The sequence below is a fragment of the Stenella coeruleoalba genome, assembly GCF_951394435.1.
Source record: "Stenella coeruleoalba genome assembly, chromosome: X".
NCBI classification, from domain to species: Eukaryota; Metazoa; Chordata; class Mammalia; order Artiodactyla; family Delphinidae; genus Stenella; species Stenella coeruleoalba.
In genome coordinates this window covers 84,990,731-85,012,750 of record NC_137152.1, presented here as the reverse complement: position 1 = coordinate 85,012,750, position 22,020 = coordinate 84,990,731, and the positions used below count along the sequence as shown (strand labels likewise).

Here is a 22,020-nt window from a genome sequence, read left to right as displayed (position 1 = left end):
GGCTAAGCCACAAAAGAAGGCTCAACAAATTTAAGGAGATAGGAATTATATCAAATATCTTTTCCAACCACAATATTGCAAAACTAAAAATCAATTTTACAGGAGGAGACTAAACAACATGCTACTAAAAAAGAAATGGGTCAATGAAGAAGGCAACAGGCAATCATAAAATGCCCTGAGACAAGTGAAAATTAAAACACAACTTGCCAAAATCTTTTGGAATCAGCAAAAGCAGTTCTAAGAGTGAGGTTTATAGGATACAGGCCTACCTCAGAAAGAAGAAAAATCTCACATAAAAAACCAAACCTATCATCTAAAAACATTAGAGAAAGAACAAAGCCCAAAGTCTTCAGAAGGAAGGAACTAATAAAGATCAGAGAGTAAATAAATAAGACAGAGACCAAAAAAAAAAAATAGGAACAGGAAAGATAATGAAACCAAGAGCTAGTTTTTTTTTTAAAGATTAAAAAAATTGATAAGCCTTTAGCCAGGCTCATTAAGAAAATAAGAGAAAGGAGGCAAATAAAATAAGAAATGAAAGAGGGAAAATTACAACTAATATCACAGAAATACAATCAATCATAAGGGAATACTATGAACAGTTCTATGCGAACTGTTGACAACCTAGAAGAAATTCATAATTTGACAACCTAGAAGAAATGAATAAATTACTGGAAACATACAATCTTCCAGGTCTGAATCAGGAAGAAATAGATAACCTGAACAGACCAATTACTAGTATTGAAATTTAATCAGTAATCCAAATACTCCCAACAAACAGAAGTCCAGGACCATATGGCTTCACTGGGGAGTTCTACCAAACATACAAAAAAATTATACCTATCTTTCCAAAAGTATTCCAAAAAAATTGTAGAGGAAGGCACATTCCCAAATTCTTTCTATGAGGCCACCATTATCCTGATACAAAAACCAGACAAAGACTCTCCAAAAAAAGAAAATTACAGGCCAACATCTCTAATGAATATACATGCAAAAATCCTCTACCAAATACTAGCAAACTAAATTCAACAATATATAAAAAGAATCATATTCCATGATCAAGTGGTATTTATTCCAGGGATGCAAGGATGGTTCAATATCCACAAATCAATCAATGTGATACACTACATTAACAAAAGGAAGAACAAAAATCACATAATCATCTCAATAGATGCAGAAAAAGCATTTGACAAAATTCAACATATATTTATGTTAAAACTCTCAACAAAGGTGGCATAGAGGGAACATAGCTCAACATAATAAAGGCCATTTATGACAAACCCACAACTAACATCATACTCAATGGTGAAAAACTGAAAGCTTTTCCTCAAATCAGGAACAAGACAAGGATGCCCACTCTCACTACTTCTATTTAACATAGTATTGGATGTCCTACCCACAGAAATCAAACAAGCAAAAAGAAATAAAAGGCATCCACATTGGAAGAGAAGAAGTAAAACTGTCACTATTTGTAGATGACATCATACTATATGTAGAAAACCTTAAAGTCTCTGCCAAGAAAAAGTAAAGAATTAATTCAGTAAAGTTGCAAGGTACAAGATTAATATACATAAATATGTTGCTTTTCTATACACTAATAATGAATTATTGGAAAGAGAAAGAAAATAATCCCATTTACAATTACAACAAAAAGAATAAAATACCTAGGAATAAACTTAACCAAGGAGGTGAAAGACCTATACTCTGAAAACTCTAAGACATTGATGGAGGAAATTGAAGACAATACAAATAAGCAGAAAGATATCCTGTGTTCATGGATTGGAAGAATTACTATTGTTAAAATGTCCATACTATCCAAAACAATCTACAAATTTAATGAAGTCCCTATAAAAAACCCATGACACTTTTCATATAACTAGAATAACCCTAAAATTTGTATGGAACCAAAAAGACCCCAAATAGCCAAAGCAATCTTGAGAAAAACGAACAAAGTTGGAGGTATCATGCCCTCTGACTTCAGACTATACTACATAGATACAGTAATTAAAACAGTAAGGTACTGGCACAAAAACAGACACATAGATCAATGGAACAGACAAGAGAGCACAGAAATAAACCCATGCACATATCATCAATTACCTACGGCAAAGGAGGCAAGAATATACAATGGGGAAAAGACAGTCTCTTCAATAAGTGGTGCTGGGAAAACTGGACAGCTACCAGTAAAAGAATGAGATTAGAACATTTTCTTACACCATATACAAAAATAAACTCAAATGGATTAAAGATCCTAATGTAGGACTGGAAACCATAAAATACCTAGAAGAAAACATAGGCAATATACTCTTTGATAAAAGGCTTAGCAATATTTTGGGGATATGTCTCCCCAGGTAAGGGAAACAAAATAAACAAATGGGAGCTAATTAAAATTAAAAGCTTTTGCATAGCAAAGGGAATCATTAAAGAAATGAAAAGACAACCTACTGAATCAGAGAAGATATCTGTAAATGATATGTCTGATAAGGGGTTAATATCCAAAATATATAAAGAGCATATACAACTCAATATCAGAAAAACAAATAAATCAATTAAAAATGGGCATTTTCCCTGAATAGGCATTTTTCCAAATACAACATACAGATATCCAACAGGTACATGAAAACATGCTCAATATCTAATCATCAGGAAAATGCAAATCAAAACCACATTGGGAAATCTCCTCACACCTGTCAGAATGCTTATCATTAAAAAAGATGACAAATAATAAATGTTGGTGAGGTTATAGAGAAAATGGAACTTTAGTACACTATTGGTAGGAATATAAATTGGTACAGCCACTATGGAAAACAGTATGGCAGTTCCTCAAAAAGTTAAAAATAGAACTACCATATGATCCAGCAATTCCACTTCTGGGTATATATCTGAAGAAAACAAAAATACTAATTTGAAAAGATATATGCACCCCGATGTTCATAGCAACATTATTTACAATAGCTAAGATATGGAAGCAATGTTAAGTGTTCATCAACAAATGAATGGATAAAGAAATGCAGTATATATATGTAATGGAATATTACTCAGCCATAAAAAGAATAAAATTTTGCCATTTGCAACAACATGGATGGACCTGTAAGTTATTATGCTTAGTGAAATAAGTCAGACAAAGAAAAATACTGCATGATATCACAGGTAGAATATAAAAAACAAACAAACGAATATAAAAAAGCAGAAAGAGACTCACTGAAACAGAACTAGTGCTTACCAGTGGGGAGAGTGGTGGTGGGAGGGGCAAGGTAGGGGAAAGGGATTAAGAGGTATAAACTTTTAGGTATAAAATAAGATACAAGGATGTAATGCACAGCACAGGGAATATAGTCAGTCTTTTATAATAACTTTAAATGGAGTATAATCTATAAAAATATCAAATTACTATGTTGTACACCTGAAAGTAATATAATACTGTAAATCAGCTATACATCAATAAAAACTTTAAAGTCTTCCTAGCAGCTCTGAAAGTCCCAGCTTAGGTTGTATACCATGCATTGGTTGTGACACTGGTCCTGATGAACTTGTGATTTTTTTTTCTAGAGGAGTTCAGCCATAGATATTGGGGCATAGAAATTGATGGTTAGATTGATCCAAGAATGAGGCGTGTTCTGGGCAGATTTAATGACAAGATGATTCTAGAGTTAGATAAGGCTAGCAAGAGGAACATACTACAAGGCTTAGGCTGGATAAGAAAGGAAGCAATATCACAAAGGAGTTAACAAGACTTCTCACTAGGCTCAACTTGGAAATAATTATACATACTAGGCTTTAAAGCAAACGTTTCAGGGGTGTTCCCATTATGCCTTTCAGTTGCAAAATACAATTATCTTCCTATCAACAGACTACAAGTACCACCTTCAAATAATAAATGGGCTTTTTGATTAATATGTACCATGGTACCAATGCCTTAGATTACTTTAAAAAATACAAAATCAAAGAGTTGAGAGGCTATGTCCATTACTCAATCTGAAGCATTAATTCAATTTTTAATATCATGTATCTTTCTCATAATAGAAGTAACATATCCTAATTGTAGAAAATTTGAAAGCTACACAAAGGAACTAAAAAAATAACCTGTTACAACAGCATGCAAGAAAAATAAAATAACTACCTTAGCATATATATGTATATATACTTTTGTATCATGTTTAAATGCATGGGTTCTGGAGCTAGACTGGCTAGTTTCTCATCCCAGAACAGTCATTTCAATAGCTTTGTGAGTTTTTAGGCAAATTACTGAACTTCTGTGTCTGTTTCATCTTCTTAAAACACAAATAAAAATGCTGCCTACCTTCCGATGAGATAGGTTATGAGAAAGTGATTTTATATACAGCACTTAGAACAATGCCCAGAATATAATAAGTCCCTAGTAGAGGTTAGCTATCATTACTGTGTGTATATAAGAGATTTTTCCTCATAGTCCTTGGTTCAAACTCAGTGTCAGAACCACCCATTTAAAAGGATATCAAATAAGAACCAGAGAGTAGACATCAGGGAAATGGACATTTTTGTATCCTAGAAAGCTGAAGGTAGATATTTTGTCCAGGGACATCTCGGCACTGATCTGGCTCTTTCCCCAGTTCAGGATTTGGCCTTGTTAATGCTGGGTATGGTTCAAGAACCAGTGGAGCCTATTAGTGCTAAACACCCCTTAAATGGAAGTACAAAGCTTGTTAGTACAAGCTTTTTTTTCCAGAATGGTGACTAGACTATGAGTATAAAAAACTAATGTTGCAGGGGAGAAAAATCAGCTATATTTTTGAGTCTGGCAGGACTGTTCCCTGTATAGATAGTGGTACTGGCAGCTGTAAATCTATAGGGAACTAGGGACCAGCTTAAGTCCATGCTAAGATACGCTGCATCTGTTCCCATCTTATGAGGCTTTCTCCTTGTCTAATTAAATTAGGATATTACAAAGTGTGCTCCTTTCCCCACCAATCCATAACTCACCAGAATTAATGTAGGTGGTATCAGAAGTGGGATGTGAAATACTACAATAACTGTAGGTTTGCATTTATAATATAAAAAAATAAGAGTCCAAATAACACAATTATTTGGGTGTGGTTAGCTGATGGAAAGTCGTATTTCAGAGTAAAAGTAGACCTTTATCTGTCATATATTGCAATTACTTATCCCAATTTATCTTTACCTGTTATTGTATGTTTTACACATACACATTTTCAATGTTAAGGAAAATGATGTATTGATTTTTCTTGACTTCTCTTTCTTTTTATTATTAGGAACTCTTTCCAATTTTATTTTATTCAAGTTATTATATGCTTTCCTTTTGTCCACCTTTATTACTTGAATCCTTCTGAAATTTGCATCTAACTTTGACTAGCTTATTGTGTAAATGATAGAAGAATAACTACCATCATGCATCAAGTATTTGAGTGTTGTGTACTGAGTATTTTACCTGCATTATATATGCTTTTATCATTCTCACTGTAAATACAAACAATAATTAAAAATACAAACATTTTTAAAAGAAAAACCCCAAATCCCTCCACCAATGATTAACATTTTGGTGAACAATTTTCTATACATTTTCATGTTTATATGCACATGTAGCTATATAGAAATACATAGAAATATGCAGAAATTGAATTATTCTGCTTTGTAATCTACCTTTTCCATTAAATTGTATATATAGATATACTGCCATATCAATAAATGTAGGTCTACATTATCCTTAATTTGTATGTACTAATTGGCTAAATTGACACATCCCGATTTACCTAGTCAATCCACTAGTATAGCCAGTTAGGTTGCTTCCAAAGCTTTGTTACTATAAACAAAGTAAGCAAAAAAATAATGTTATCAAGCATTCTTGTATATATATCTTTTAGCATTTGCATTTATGTTCTAACAAAAAATTCTTAGTAAAATCGTTAGCTCATAGAAGGTATGTACTTTTCACATTTTTATACAGATTGATAAATAACCCTCTGGAAATGTACCAGTTTAAACAGTACATTAGATAATCCATATCCTCACACTGTGTTTGGTAAATCTCATAAATCTTCTCTAATCTGATAGGTGAAAACTATTAGTTTTTATTTTCAAAGTGAGTTTGTCTGTTGGTATTCTTTCTGTTATGAATATTATGCTCATAACTTTTCACCATTTTCCTGTTAGGACATTTACTTTGTAGTTGATGTGTAGGATCTTTATATATTGCGAATATCTAATCTTTGTTATATGTCAGATATTTTTTCCTAGTTTGTTGTTTTTTCAAACTTGATTACAGTACTTTTTTGGCCAGATAGTGGTTTTGAAGGTAAAATTTATTTATCTTTCCCTTTAAGCCATCAGTCTTCATAAAGTGATTAGAAAATCTTCCTTAATCTCAAAACTGTAAAAATATTATAAATGTTAAATTATAATATATAAACTTTAAAATAATATATTCTCAAGTACATTTATAGTTTAATTTTTTTACATTTAAATCTTTGACCCAGCTGGGACTTTGATTTAAATGGTGAGTATAGATGTAGCTTTATTAAACTTCCCGTCAAGAGACTAGCCCTGTTGTCCTAACCACATTTACTGAAAAATCTGTCTTTTCTCCCAACCCATGGGTTTGAAATGCCTCTTTATCATATCTTAAAATCCATAGTCTATTTGGAAATAGTTTACTATTTCCAAAGAAACAGACACTGCTCCATTACATTGATTTGTCTGTTCCAACACAAGTACCACAATATTTTTCTAATTTCCAGTACAATTTATATTTTATACGCAGAATGGAAAGTTCCTTATAATTCTTCTTCAGAATTTCATCTGGATATTTTTGGGAGGTGTTTCATGTGATGTACATATCTCATTTTTCCCTCAAATAGAGTCAAAGTGATTCCTGTAATGTTACTATCTGATTTGTGTTCTAAGAGGAAAGGAAAGTGGCAGCACTATGGCACTGGGGACTGTGAATAAGTCTGCATAAACCCATGAAATCAGTTGCCTCTGTAAATACGTTTCTAGGTGGAAATAAATGTGGAGAACCATTATTGCATAACAGCACTGTTCAATAGAACTTTCCACACTAATAGGAATGCTCTATAGTTGAACTTTCCAATACAGTAATCATTAGTCACATGTGGCTTTTGCGAACCTGAAATGTCACTAGTGTGACTGAAGAACTGAACTTTTAGTTTTATTTAATTGGAATCTATTTAAATTTATACAATCACATGTTTATTGGAAAGCACTTCTAGAGCAGAACTATTTTAAAAATCACTTCCCTAGGGAGACGCAAGAGGGAGGAGATATGGGGATATATGTATATGTATAGCTGATTCCCTTTGTTATAAAGCAGAAAGTAACACACCACTGTAAAGCAATTATACTCCAATAAAGATGTTAAAAAAATAATAAACACTAACAAAAAAATCACTTCCCTATTATACTGCTTCATAGCATTATTGGCTGATAACAAATTTGGTAATTTCCTATTTAACCTGTACCTATCATTTTGATAGAGATTTTCAGTAAAATATTAAGGCTAACATTGAGATGTCAATGGCAACTCAATTAACTAAATATGTAGTGTATGCTCCCTGTATTCATGGCACTCTGCAGAATCAGAGGCAGATTAGATAACCTTCAAGAAGTTTAAACTTTAGTAGAGGAGATAAAGTGATAAATAACAATAACGGTTTTAAAACAAGGCAACTATCATAAAAGAGGAATCACCAACGTGTCAAGAGAGTTCTAAGAAGGGAGAAATTATTTTGGCTATGGAGCATGAGAGAGAAATTGGGGAGGGCTGCATGGAAGAGGTGGCACTTAAGCTGCTTCTTGAATATGGTTCATTCTCAACAGGCAGAGAAGTAGAGATGGGGGAGGGCAGGAGGAAGACATTCCAGGTTAAACGAATGGCATAAGCAAAGGTACAAATTATGGATAACAAAAAGTTATGTTGAACAATGGTGAGTGGTCTGGTTCAGCTAGATCATCATGTGAGCAGAAAGGTAGTGAGAAATAAGGTTGACTAGGTAGGCTGATGCTAAATCTCAAAGGGCCTCAGATTTCTGTCCAAAGAATCTGGTCTTGACTTTATACCTAGTAGAGAGAGAATGAAGTCATTTTAGACTAGTGTCATCTAAGCTCTGGACCTCAGAGCAATAATAGATTTTGGTATAAACAAAATAAAGTTTCCCAACTTAAATGTATTATCTTGGGGAAATCACTTAAATATTTGGATGCTTGGTTTCTAGTATATGTAATATGGAAAAATCACCCATCTCAAGATTTTGTGCATTAAGCAAGATAAGGAAAGGGCAAAAGCATTTAACAAAGTATAAAACAAGCACAATATAAATGTTAAAACTTCATAACAAAGTATAGTGATCTAGATATTTCTCATAGTGACACACACCCAGTTAAGCCAGGACAAAGCAATCTATCCAGGCATAGTAACAGACTACAACAGAGAAGACTCTAAAACACAGCCTCAAGAATAATTTTTATAAAAGCATAATTTCAGCAGGCAAACTGATAGGAAACTCTATCTTATTTGGATCCTATTTGAGTTCCTGGATGTTTAAAGGATGATAGAATCTCTGGGTTAGTAGTAATAGGTCATCCAGTTCAATCTCCCAAATCTGATATTTGAACTCATACCAAATGATTGGCCACACTATGTACATACCTGCAGTGGTGAAGAACTTCCTAGGGTTACGATGCAACATATTGAATGTATCAGGCAACTCTAATTGTTAGAAAGGCTTTCAGATTCAATAACAATCCATACCACTTAATCCACTCACTAGGCATCCAACACTTTTAACTAAAGAACTAAAAGCTCTTCAGGAAAATTAGTTCTAATATGCAGAATATATTGGAGAGCAGACCAAAGACAATAAGGAGACGTTCTTATGGAAGATGAGGTCAAGAATCTGGAGGGGGAAAGAGGGAAGAAGGGAGTGAGGAGACAAGGGGAGAGGGGGGAGATGAAGGGGAGGAAAAAAAGGAAAAAAAAGAATCCAGAGGTTTTGACAGGGAGGGGTAGCAGTAGGAAAAGAGAAAAAGAGAAAACGTATTTGAGACAGAACTCAGGGCATTTAATAAGACGCAGGAGGCAGGAATGGAAGAGCATGCAGGAGTCACAGATGACTAACATTGGTGTGTGTGGGGGGGTCAAATTAGTGTTTGAATACATTTTACATGCCAATAAAACACCCAGATAAAGGAATACAGCAAGCCAGATATAAAGTATTTTGGAACTCAGGAGAAAAGCCAAGGAACAGCTACATGAAGAGGTGAGATTTAAGGAGAAAAAGCAAGAAGGCAGCTAAAGGTGGGCTCCTTGGCACAGAGAATATCTGTTTAGGTTGACTGATCAAAGATTTGGAGCAATAGCTGTGGCTGGGGAAGCCCAAGAGAAACTGGCCCACAATGGACTCACTCCAATGCCTCTGATCTCATTGGGAGCCAGCTCAAAGTGAACCAGCCCAGAGGGTCTGAATTCATTGGTGATTTTGGCCAAATGGACCCATGTAGCACATCTTTGTATCAGGCCTTATATTGGTCAGGCATGTTTTACTCTGAAATCCCTTGACACTGACAACTTAGAGCCTAAACTTAATAAGAGGCTTGTTTTCAAGTCCTAGTTCAAGATAATTAAAGCACACATTGCACATTCAGAATTTATCTATCTTTCTCCACCAAGTTGGCTCTGATCACAGCGTCCTGGTGTAGGCTCAAGAAAAAAAAACCTCAGGGATTAAGGGTTGTAGGTTGCTGGCTTTGGCTAGAAACCAGCCCTGAAAAGCCCTGTTAGCCCACACCTTGAGGTCGGGTGGTGATTTGTCTTACTTTTATTACTAAACAGCTGAAACTTGGGATTTTTTTTTATTTCTTCCACCTGGTCACAGTGCGTTTTCACCAAGGAGCTTACAGTACCTTTTCAAACGTAGAAGGCAACGTGTGCATTCTTCTAACAGTTCTGGCTGCCATCAGTACTGCCACAGTTACAGAAATATCCAAGTACAAGGGAGAAAATGTATTTTTCCTCCTTTAAATTTCATATTACAGCAACCTGCCACAGAATCTACTTAGACCACCAAACTGCACACAGGGATGACTTCCTTTAAGGAACAGATGTAAACACACAATTCTGTTTTACCAAAGTGTATAATCATTTTAACCATATTTTAACTCATTTCACTTTTCCAGCCTATCCTTTTCTCAAACAGCAAATGTTTTGCCCTGAGCCACTTCAATGAAATATGCAAGCCAACATAATTGATAAAGTGAAGTTTGTTTTAAACAAAACTGGAATTGTCACTTCATAATTCATCTCTCTTATAAGGTTGAACTCTTTAGTGTATGTCTTCTTAAAGCTAAATAAAACTTCAATGGCTTAGTACCTGTGTGTCAGGTGGGTAATTTGGGCTATTCCCCGGGTAGCCACACCATCCATTCACCCTGGCAAGCAGTATATGCTTGTATGGACTCTATCACCAATTACTGGCAAACAAGGAAGTTCTACTGTATTAAAGAACTGTGTCTCAGGAAATGAATAGGTAGATCAAGACTCAGACTCTATTTGGCCCGTAAACACTACAGTCCAGAAGCACCTCTATATTCCCCATGCCTGACCAGTGCCTTTAGCCTCTGCATCCAGAAGTCCTAGCAGTAGGAGTCTCGTAAAAACTGAAAATGGCCCGATTGCTCAACCTGAGTTAAGACCACCCAGAAATCATTGAGGGCAGCAGAGACCATACTGCAAAACTGGCTTAAATCCCCAGCCCTTCTACTCTGAAGGCCTGGCCTTGACCTATCAGACAGAAACATAAATGGCCATGGCTCTCAGTCACCGGGACAGCTTTGGTCACCACTTGCTCCTCCTTCTGACCAGCCAGGGCTAGAGAGGGTGAACCAGAAGCCTTCGGTGCCACAGCCTTTTACCTGCATTTAAATGCTTTCTATTTAAATTATCTGCTTCAACCGCAGGTAATTGCAGGCTGTCTAGCCCAAGGCAGTCCCCAAATTGTAGAGCTCACATGGTGAGCAGGCGGTACACAGCCAGAGCCACCTCATTGGGTCCAGCCACAGCACAGCCCAGTCAGAGAGTAGAGGCCCCAAAACGGGCTGCTCTGCGGAGGAGAAGGAGTACAAAGGATGGAGTGGGCGCAGGTACTTAAGTTTCAGCACTTCTGCTGAAACTTCGGCTCAGGTATAACTGGAAATTTCACTCACCCTCGGCCCCAGGGTAGTTGCCTAATTCCTGTTTGGGGAAGCAAGGAGCACTGAGAAAAATGCCTTCTGAGCTGCAAGACCAGGTAGAAGCTGAAGTGCCTGCTACTCTGTTGGCCAAGAGCCCAGTAGCAAAGCATTCAATGGGCACCACTGCCCCTGAGTCCTCAGGGAGAGACCGTGTGGGGGTGGGGGGGTTGGGGTGTAAGTGGGAAAGTGGCCCCCAGTCCTCCACACCTCTCCTGGACACTTAACTCCTTCCTTCCCAGGGGCCCTGTAACCAGGGTAGCCCTCCTGAGCAGTATGTGCCTGCTGAACTTGCAAGTTTCAGGGACAAGTCCTTTCCTCCTTCCCTCTCTCCTTCCCTAGAGGTCTGACCCCGGGGCTGTGCAGCATGTTTAATAATCTACAACTTGGCTCCCCTGGCTGGGAAAAGAAAGCGTTCTTCTTGGAAGTCAACAGAAGATGAGATTGAATGTACTGGTGGGGGGTAAATTATTCCTGAATAGATCCCCACCCCACTAAAAAAAAAAAAAAAAAAAAAAAAACCCACACCCAAGGTGGACTCCAGAGTAGCTTTCAGCCAAGAGGTATTTTTCCAGCACTCCAGCCCAGCCACCACTTTTGTGGGTGGCATGGAGGAAACATTAAATACCTGTTTACTAACATCTCCTTCAAAGTCCCTGGATCATAGAGATGGGGGGGGGGGCTGGTGCAGGAACTAGGAGAAAACCCTGGAACAGAGAATTATTATAACCTATACTTCATTTGCAAGGTCTCTTTGCTAATGCATTTTTCTTAAACATCTGATAGTAACAAATGAAGCTAGTTGCTCCAACTGCGGACCCAGAGTGGCAAGGCTGGTTACACGCATTGGCTGTCCCTCCTCTCCCTCTCTGGGGTCTGAAGTGTGGGTCCTCTCCCTTGAGCAATGGTTCAGAGAGGGTCACTCAACCTGAGAAACCGGCTCAAGGGGGAGCAGGGATTCCTGTGGGAAAGGAGACGTGGCACCCCAGGGTCTGAACTGGGGTCCCTTCAGGTTCTCAAGGCAGACGGGCAGAGATGGCCTCAGATCGCCAGAGCTCTCTCTTGTCTCATGCTCGCTGGGAATCCCCAGGAGCGGGAGAGCATTGCCAGGGAACCCCTCGCTGCTCCGCCCAGGAGCCACCTTCAGCCCCATCCCCTAGCCGATTGCTCTCCTGGCTGCGGGCAGAAATGTGGGTAGAGTTAGAAAGAAGCACCCAGCAAGAGAGTGCTTTCCAGGCTACAGAGCCCGCGCTCCAGCCGCAGAGACCACAAAGATCCAGCAGCGGAAATGCAACGCACAGGCTGGCCAGCACCTGGCAGGCGGACGCGAGCTCCTCCTTGGCGAGGAGCCCCTGGCCTTGGGAGCTCTGGTCCCTAAACTTTCTGGGAGGGCTAAAGGAGGGAAAGGAAACTGGCTAGCGTTTCCTGACGCGGGGACAAGAGATGCAAGAGAGGCAGAGTCCCCGTTGGCCTCAGCCTAGTTGCTCCCTGCCGTCACTTGAGAGCCCAGGACGTTATCCCCTGGCCCTCGCCAACCAACTGTCCGATTTTGAGAATGGGCATTACCTGAGTCTTGCAAAACTTCTGGGGACGTCCAGCAGGGCTCAAGCGCGCAGTTCCACGTCTGGGTAGATCACGGTCCAGGGCGAGATGAAGAGCTGGGCTCCAGAGAGAGCGGGCTCGAGCTTCCCGGGTGACAAGGGAGGCTGCCCAAAGGCGAGGGGGCTGGAAGAGGTGTGGGGAAGACGGTGTCTTCCAGAGCAGCGAACAGGGCAGCCCCGCACGTTTTCTCCACTCCCTGTCGTAGCCAAAGAGGATGCTAGAAAACTTATCCCCGCCCAGGGAAGATTTCTAGAGTTCAGCCGAGCTTCTGTGGACTTTAGGGGGAGCTGGCCAGGGAGAGGTTAAAGAGGGTTCCTAAATCGCTAGAATGGCAGGTGCCTCCTCTTGGCTTCGTGGCCAGAGTCTCCTAAGTCTCCTGCCTCCCAGCCTCTTCCTTCTTCGAGACTTTGCTTCAGAACAGCCTTGCTCCAGCCCCACCTCGTCTTGGCCAAATGGTGCACCTTGGGAGGCAAGCGCCTCAGCCTGTGGCCCTCACGCCCCTCAGGAGGCACGCTTGCCCCAGAGGGCAGCAGCCCTACCGTCCTGACGGCAGCACAGGCGGCAGGTGCGAACTCTGCCTGACTGCCGCTCTCCTGCCTGTTCGCTGCTCCAACCTTGCCTGGGAACGTTCTCCAGCCAGTGCGCAAAAGCCTATATATCTCCCCTAACTCTGAAGAAGGAGCGGTGCCCTGGAAGCGTGCTCCAGGCTCTCCTCACATCCTGCCACCGCTGCTGCCGCTCCAAAATATGCCTAGAGTAGGGGTAGGAGGGTAGTGAAATCACCTACAGCTGCGTCTCGGTCGCTAACAGTTTGATGCCTCCGGGCTGACTGATTACACGGGGGAGGAGGTGGGGATTAGAGAAAACCGCTCCGGCACGTCACGGAAAAGGGTTACTGCTGCTCCTCCTCCTCTTCCACACCCCTTAGGATTTGGGAGCGCGGGGAGGGAGAGTGGGAAAGGCTTCCAACCTCGAGTTCCCCATCCCCTGGTTTAAAAAAAAAACAAAAAACACTTCTCTCTTACCTTTCCCGGGAGAAGGAAAGCGCGTCCCGGCAGCGCCGTCTAGCGTCCGTACCGGAGTAGGCCCGCCTACAGGGTTGGGGCGAGCGCTGAACTGGGTGAGGGGAGGCGGGGAAAGCCGCTAAGCAAAGTTTTTCAGCTATCCTGGTCTCCAGTTGCACCCACTGAGCAGGTATCTAGTTCGGCCAGGAGTTCACCTGCTTGGCTCCCCCAGGCCAGAACTTAATGTTATTAAAGACGCAGGCCGCCTAATTGTATTCATAATGTGAGCTTCCTAGCACCAGAGAGAACTCCTCTTTTCCACCCCTCCCACGTTAGAGATTCTTAAGTCTCAGGGTTTTCCAGCCTCGCCAATCATACGGTGGGCAGGGAGGGCTGGGACCCCAGGATGGGCTTGGAGATAGAACCCGGGCAGCGAATCCAGGCAATGATTGTTTATGCCGCGCGCCTGAGGCTCGCGAGCGGTGCTCCTGACCACTTGAGCCTCCAAGGTCACGCAACCCAGGAGCTCCTCTCTTACAGAGTGATGGGAGAGAGGGACTACAACTCAGTATCTGACAGGGTTTGAATTGCAGCAGATGAAGAGACCGTTTCCACGCCAGGTATCTCCCAGAGCGTTCTGCTCGGCTCACGGGCGCCTTGCTGATTAACACACACTTAACAGGATTGCTCATTTAACGGGTCAGCTGAGCGCTATGCTCCTATTAATTTGTCTTTCTCTAAGCTGTCGCCAGCTGTTCTCCTGAGTCTACTCCATCGCGCTGCATTAGCTACAGAGAGAGCGGCGAGAGAGCGAGCGAGCCAAAGACGGAGAAGGAGACCGGGACCGAGAGAGAGCAGCTGAGCGCTCCATGCGCGCTGCTCGCAGCGCAGACCCGCGCTTTCCTTCTTTTCCTTGGCCATTTGGTCTCGATCCACCATCCCCTGGGCTGTTAAGGCCGAGCCTGTGCACAGTTAAAGTTACTGTCCCTCTCTCACCTCTCATGCCAAGTTTATGCATTCTTTTCTGCCGTTGACCATCTCATCAAATCTGGCGAAACCCCACCCTGAAAAATTCTTTCTGCAGTTGAGGTTAAGTCAGGGAATCAAGGGAAGTCAGGTGTGGAAGGTAAGCTCCTTTTGGCAGGAACCAAGTTATCCTCTCAGGATTTTATTGTTTATACGCACGGAGTGGTGGGGGAAGGGCTGTATTTTGAAACGGAAAATGTTTTACAGTTTCTGCTTCTGTTTTCTAACAGCTCCTCTTTTCAGATAAAAACTCATTCTTCCGATGGGGACTAGACAGCCCATTTCTCCCTTGCTCTTTGCTGTGGAGCTCCTGCAAACGTCCCTCTGCTTGTGTGCTTGCCCTGAGCCAGCTGATCACCACTTCCAGCCATCCATCCGCGCCTACGTTAATGTTACTCGGATTCAAGGCCAAGTGCTTCCAACAAGCCAGGGACTGCAGCAACTCAGGGTGGAAGAACACGTCCTCCTCACATCTCACCTGCCTGGTGCCTCCAGTCTTGCCTTTAGCATAGCACCAAGCCCTCATGTCCTGGGCCTGAGCTGAGCAGCTAGGCTGTCATAGGTGAGGCCATTTGGCCAAACCAGGAAATCTCACTTACATTAGGATGTTAAGGAGCCAGCAGTCAGGGTGAAGGGAGCTCGGTGGGGATAGCAGCCAATAATATCCCTAAGCAATTTGTCAAGTAGTCAACAGTTAAAAAAAAAAATAAAACAACCCCCCCAAAAAAAACCCTCTTCCTGTCCTGTTGATTCCTTTTATCATCTTTCTACGCCCAAGTCCACCCAACTTCACTCTAACACTCAGTGCCTTTATGTATCCAAGTTCTGTACCTGCTGCCCCATCAAAACTTACTCTCGGGTTGGGGTGGGGGAGGGAAGAAAAAAAAAAAACTTACTCTCCTGTGTACCAACCATTCTTTCAGTACTCTTCCTGCTGATGACAATGTGTTGGTGTCCCAGTGTGATAAATGCCTAACTAGTCTAGCTAACCTTACTCGCCTGGGTAATATCACCGTTCACCAGAGGCTTTAAGAAGACTTTCCAGAGTTGGGGAACTAAGGCACTATGGCAGATCAGTGGATTTTCTTTGGATGGAGAAAGGGTTCTTGGTACCCATCAAAGAGGGCTGCTCTTTGACCTATCCTACTGGTCTGGCTTATGGTTAAATGAAGCAATTGCAAAAGAGTTGAGGAATATAGGAATAAAGAGACCAAATAGGAACAAAATGCCAAGAAAATGGAGAAGGAACCACTGACTTCTCAAAAACAATTTAGTGAAACTTTGTGGTCTAGGGCCTTGCTCCTCAAAGTGATATGCAAGGACCAGCAGCATTGCAGCATCACCTGGGAGCTTGCTAGAAATGCAGAATCTTAGCCCACAGCCCCAGAACTACTGAATCAGAAACTTCACTTTAACAAGATCCTCAGGTGATTTCAAACACATGTTAACAATTGAGAAGCATTTTAAATAAAATCTTTCAACTCTGCCTAGCCCAGGAGACGAAAAGGGGCAATTAGTGTGATCACCCAAGGATCTAATAATAGGGTCTGGCACCACCATTGTCAGATGATAAGCACCGAAGAACAAGGCCAGAACCATCTGTTTAGGCCAATTAGGCCCAATCTATTTCATGACTAGGGACATATATCAAGTTATAGTTAGCACCCCTACCTACAGATGGCCTTTTTGCAAAACTGTCCTTAGTTACATGAATAAATAGGTGAGAGTGTGGCAAGCTTAACATAATTCAATCACTACTGCTGAATAAACAAATTGATTCCCATGTTCCACTAGGGAAGGGTAAGTATCATCATCTTCCTAATAATATTAAGAACAGGACTTTACAGAGTTCGGCAAATTATGGGCACTCAATATATGCTTGCCGATTAATGGTGAGAAGAGCTGATAATCATTTAGTGAAGCCAAAAGTCTTTACAAAATTAACAACTGGGATAAGTAGCTTTGCAAAAAAATAAGCAAAAAATATGCTGAACTTAAACTTATCTCTTCCCAAGGCAAATTTCAAAGTTACCTATTAGGATAATAAGGTGAGACTAGAGAACAAATAGTTACTGAATGTCTGCTCATTTACCAGGTGCCCTACATACTTGATCTCATTTCATCCATGTTTCTAGACCTGGCTGATGGCCAAAATTACTCATTTAGCACCTTGTTAAAGATTCCTGGAACCATGCTGAAGTTCTATTAAATCAGAATCTCAAGGAGTGAACCTCCTCCGGTGGGGAGCACCTTTCTAAGCAAAACTTAAAACCCATGAACCATAAGGAAAGAGATTGATAAATTTTAGTACATACTAATTAAACAGTTCTCCAACGGGGGAAAAAAAACCACAGTAAGCAAAGTCAAAAGACAAACCATAAACTGGGAGAAAAATTGCAACAACTCAAAGGGAGAATTTTACTAATATATAAAGGGCTCTTACAAATAGTTAGAAAAATAATCCAACAGAAAAATAGGCAAAGGACATGAATAGATATAGAGTTAAAAATGTGAATGGACATGTATACATGGGGAAATAACTGCGAACTAAACCATAATGGCAAAGAATAAAAATGTTTCATAGTACCTAGTGTTGGCAAGCATGTGAAGAAACGGATCCTCTCATTCACAGTTAGCTGGAGTGTAAATTAGTGCGACCACTTTGGAGAACAATATGGCAATGTCTATAGAAACTATTGATATGAACTCATTCACCCTACACATACTCATATATAAAAAGATATTTCTGTGTGAATATTTAAGAAATTAGCAACAGTGGTTCTTTTTTGGAAGAAGGGGTTACTGGCAATGTGAAGTGAGATTGTGTTTTATTGTTTTACTACATATTATAAGGTACATTGGAATTTGTCACACCCTCACTGTTAAAGAATTATCCATTTACACCCTTTACCTTGTGACTTTTAGTACCTCCCACTAGAGTAAGAGGAGTGTATTTCCCCTATTCCACTGCAGTTGGCCACATGACTTACTATGACCAAAGGAATATTAGCAGACTTGATGCTAATGGCTTGGCTCCTCGTGCTTCTTCTACCCACCAGTAGCCCTGGGTAGCTCCTGGTCCAAAGAGAATAATATACATGGACTAAACCTGGAACCAGCCCACAGAGCGGGGCCAAGCCCAGGCAAGCCCGAATGAGATCAGTGAACCTAAGCTGACTTACAAACCAAGCTGACTTACAAACTTGTGAATAGGAAACAGATGTTTGTCGTGGTATGACATTGGTACTTTGTGGGGGTCCTTATCATAATGCATTATTGCAACAATAACTGACTAATGCAATTCCCTTTACACTTAGAAATATTCACCATATGCATCTATTATTTTCCACCTAAGTATTTTTTATTTTTTTCTAAGTATTTTTAAAATCATAAATAATTATCTATCATTAGGATAAACTATGGAACATCTGTACATACTTTCTACTTCAGATTTATATTAAACTTAATTCCAGTGATAAAAATAAATGTTATTCCTATATAGCTGTGCTCCCACTTTCCCATTTTTGTACCATTAATATTATACATATTACATCTATTCATGTCACAAACCCAAGAATGCATTGCTATAATTATTACAGTATATGATTTTATGTCTTTTTAAGAAGCTGAGAGAAGAAAGGAAATCAAATATATATTTATATTGTTTGCATTGTTAGCCTTATTTACCACTTCTTATTCTCTTCATTTTTTCCAATGGCTATAAGTTACCTTCTGCTACTATTGCCTTACTCTAACATAACATTGCTTCCACCAACCTCATTTGTGCTGTTATTGTCAAATATTACATTTCTGCATGTTACAATCTTAGCAGCACAAATATACAACTGCTTTTTAAATCAGTGAAAAGAATAAAGGAAAAGAAATATTTATATTGTCTTTTATCATTACCTTTGCTGGTGCTTTTTTTCTTTTCATGTGGATTGAAATTACTTTGTGGGGTCACTTGCTTTCATACTGAAGAACCTCAATTAGCATTTCTTATAAAATGGATCTTTTGCAACAAATTCTATCATTATTTCATCTGAGAATGTTTTTATTTTGCCTTAATTTTTGAAAGCTCCTTTTGCTGGTTATGGATTCTTAATTCATAGATTTTTTTTCTTTTTGCAGCCTTTTGGGTATGTCATTCCAATGCTTTCTGGCCTCCATTGTTTCTGAGAGAAACCATCTTTTTCTCTTTATTGGGGTTTTGTTGTACGTGATAAGTCATTTTTCTCTTTCTGCTCTTAAGAGTTTTCTCTTTGTCTCTCAACATTTTTACTATGATGTGTCTGCATGTGGATCTCTTGGTGTTTATCCTTTTTATAGTTCATTGGCCTTCTTGGATATGTAGATTAATATTCATCAAATGAGGGAAGTTTTCAGCCATTATTTCCACAAATGTTTTTTCTACTCCTTTCTTTCCTCTCCTTCAAGTACTTCCATTATGCATACTTTAGTGTGCTTTAATGGCATCCCACATTTCACCAAGGCCCTATTCTTTTTTTCATTATATTTTTCTCTCTGTTCTTCGGATTGCATAATATCTAACGCTCTATCTTCAAGTTCACTGACTTTTTTTCTTCTGCCAGTTCAAATCTACTGTTGGGCTCCTCTAACAAACTTTCACTTTTGTTATTGTACTTTTCAGTCCCAGAATTTCCATTTGGTTCTTTTTTTAAAAAAAAATTCTATCTCTTAATTGTTATTATCTATTTGATTACATTTTCATCATAAATTATTTTACTTCTTTAAGCATAGTTTACTTTAGTTATTTAAACATATTTATAGTGACATCTTTGAAGTCTTTGTCTGTTAAACCTGACATTTTGGCCCTCTTACAGGCAGTTTCTATTGCCTGGTCGTTGTTTTTTTCTCTTTACTGTAAATGAGTCATGCTTTTCTGGTTTGTTTTTGCATATCTTGTTATTTGGAGTTGAAAATTGGAGATTTAAGGTAATGTAGCAACTCTGGACACTGATTCCCCCCCCCCACTCTCTGAGGCTTGTTTTTGTTTTTGCTTGTTGTTTATTTGTTTAATAACTTGGATAGGCTATTTTAGTGAAGTCTATTTTTCCCACATGTGAAGCCTTTGGTGTCATTCCTCAGTGGCCAAAGCCTAGGCCATGCACACAATCATCCTGGAATGACTGTAGTTTTAGCAGGGCTCTCTTAATTGTCTCTTTCCCTGACCTCTCTGTTAGGCTGTGTGCCTCATTAGGTATCACACCCAGATGTTATGCTCCAGGAACTGGGTTGAATTTTCTATTGTTTTCAACAATATTCCATGCATAAACTGTTCCATGGTCTGCACCAGTTAAATTTGGCCAAGACTAGTTTTGGGAGCCAGTCTTCAAGGTTTGCTCTGACTCCAGGATGGCTTTTCACTGCTGTCTCTTACCATGGTTCTCTAGTGAACTAGCTATCCTATGGTTTATCTTGTTGTTCTAAATTAAAAAGAGCTACTAGCCTCCTCTGATTTGTTTACCACCAAAATCTCCACTGTTTTTGAGTTCCCTTAGGCTCGAACTTCCCTCATATTCTATTTCAAATAAGTCATTTCATTTCAGGAAAGCTTCAGAACATTCTGTTCTTGTGGAATAAATATTGCTTTATTTACTGTATGCCTTAGGACAATTTCCAGTTTTTCTTTTAAAGTTTTCATCAGTTATGCTTGTTTCAACAGGGAGTGGATCTGTGGAGCTCCTCATACTGCCATCCCAGAAGTGGAACTCTTAAGTGAGTTTTTAAAGTTAAAATATTTGTGAAAGGAGTATGGATAGCAACACAAACTCTGCCCTTAAGAGGTAAATATATATTAGAAGGAAGAAGAAAACTCACAGGTCACAATGGCACAGGTGAGAATACAGTGAGTTCACTTCGAGCAGGAGAAATTTTAGGGAGTCAGAGGAGGGAAAATAATGTTGGGAGGAATCAAGGAAGGCTTCATGAATGAGGTAGCATCTGAGGATGGTTTAAAATATAGGTGGATATGAAGAGGGGAATTTCAGGCAGAAGACAGAGCATCCATTTATTCATTGTTCAGTGAATATTTGTTGAGAGTGCACTGTACGTCAGACACCATTTCTAGGTGCTGGGTATACAGCAGTGAACAACACAGACAAAAATCTCTGCCTGAATGAAACTTAAATTCTGGTGGTAAAGGTGTGGGGGGAGTGGGACAGAAAAGAAATTAGTTTATAAGTAAGTGGTATAATATAGCAGAGAATGGTGCTATGAGAAAAGTAAAGCAGGGTAGGTTATATGGAGAGGGCCAGGAAAACTTTAATTTTAAATAGAGTGGTCAAGGAAGCCTCACAGGAAAATCAAGGTTTGAGGAATGTCTTAAAGGAGATAAGGGAACAAGCCCCATTCTATAACTGAGAAAGAATGTTCCAGGCAGAAGGAATAGGAGGTGCAAAGGCCTTGGGGCAGGAGCATGCTCAGCAAAGGAAAACAGCAAATAGACCAGTGTGGCCAGGACTAAGTGAGTAAGGATTCAAAGTGGTAGAATTCAAGTTCAGTGAAATAGCAAGAGGGCCAGAGAGGCTAAGCATGAGCAAGTGTGTATGGCAGAACTCTGTGGTGCATTTTATGAGAAAAGGGGCCCATGTGGTTTGTGGCCTAGAGTCCCTAGAAAGGATGAGTGAGAGAGACAGAGATCTGGAACAATAGACTGGAGCCAATATGTGGAGGGCCTCAAATGTCAGGCTGAGGATCTTGTATTTAATTCAGTGGGAGAGACAGAGCTTCATAGGTATAAACTTCAGAACCCAGACTCATAAGGAGGCAGTATATGTCTTCTCTTCTCTCCTCATTTTCCTCCTTGTTTTATCACCATCTCCCTACTGAGGCCAGAAGTGGGCAAAAGCAGCAAGCTCAAGCACCAGAAGGCAGGTACAGGCCAGGGATAACCACTGAGCTGGCTCTCCCCTCTCACATCTCAAGCCTTGACTGACTTCTTGGTGGGGAGGAGATCCCTGTCTAATACTCAACAGCTTTCTTTGACAAAACTAGTTCTCATGTTTTACTACACTGTCAGGAAATTTCTCCTTACATGTCACCTCAATCCCTTTACCTTTGGTTCATTCCTTAGAGAAACAAGCAACTCTTCCATCAGCTTGGGTTTCTGAAGAGAACAGGAAAAAAATAA

General features: G+C 40.0%; 1 protein-coding gene across 1 annotated transcript in view; it reads right to left on the bottom strand.

Annotated features, from left to right (window-relative positions):
* The window catches only part of IL1RAPL2 (interleukin 1 receptor accessory protein like 2), a gene marked incomplete at its 3' end in the record, with an annotated part of 1,138,357 nt that extends 1,125,432 nt beyond the window's left edge, over nucleotides 1–12,925 (bottom strand). The window contains exon 1 of the mRNA XM_079911241.1: nucleotides 12,802–12,925. The remainder of the gene's footprint in view (nucleotides 1–12,801) is intronic.
* Nucleotides 12,926–22,020: the final 9,095 nt, after the last annotated feature.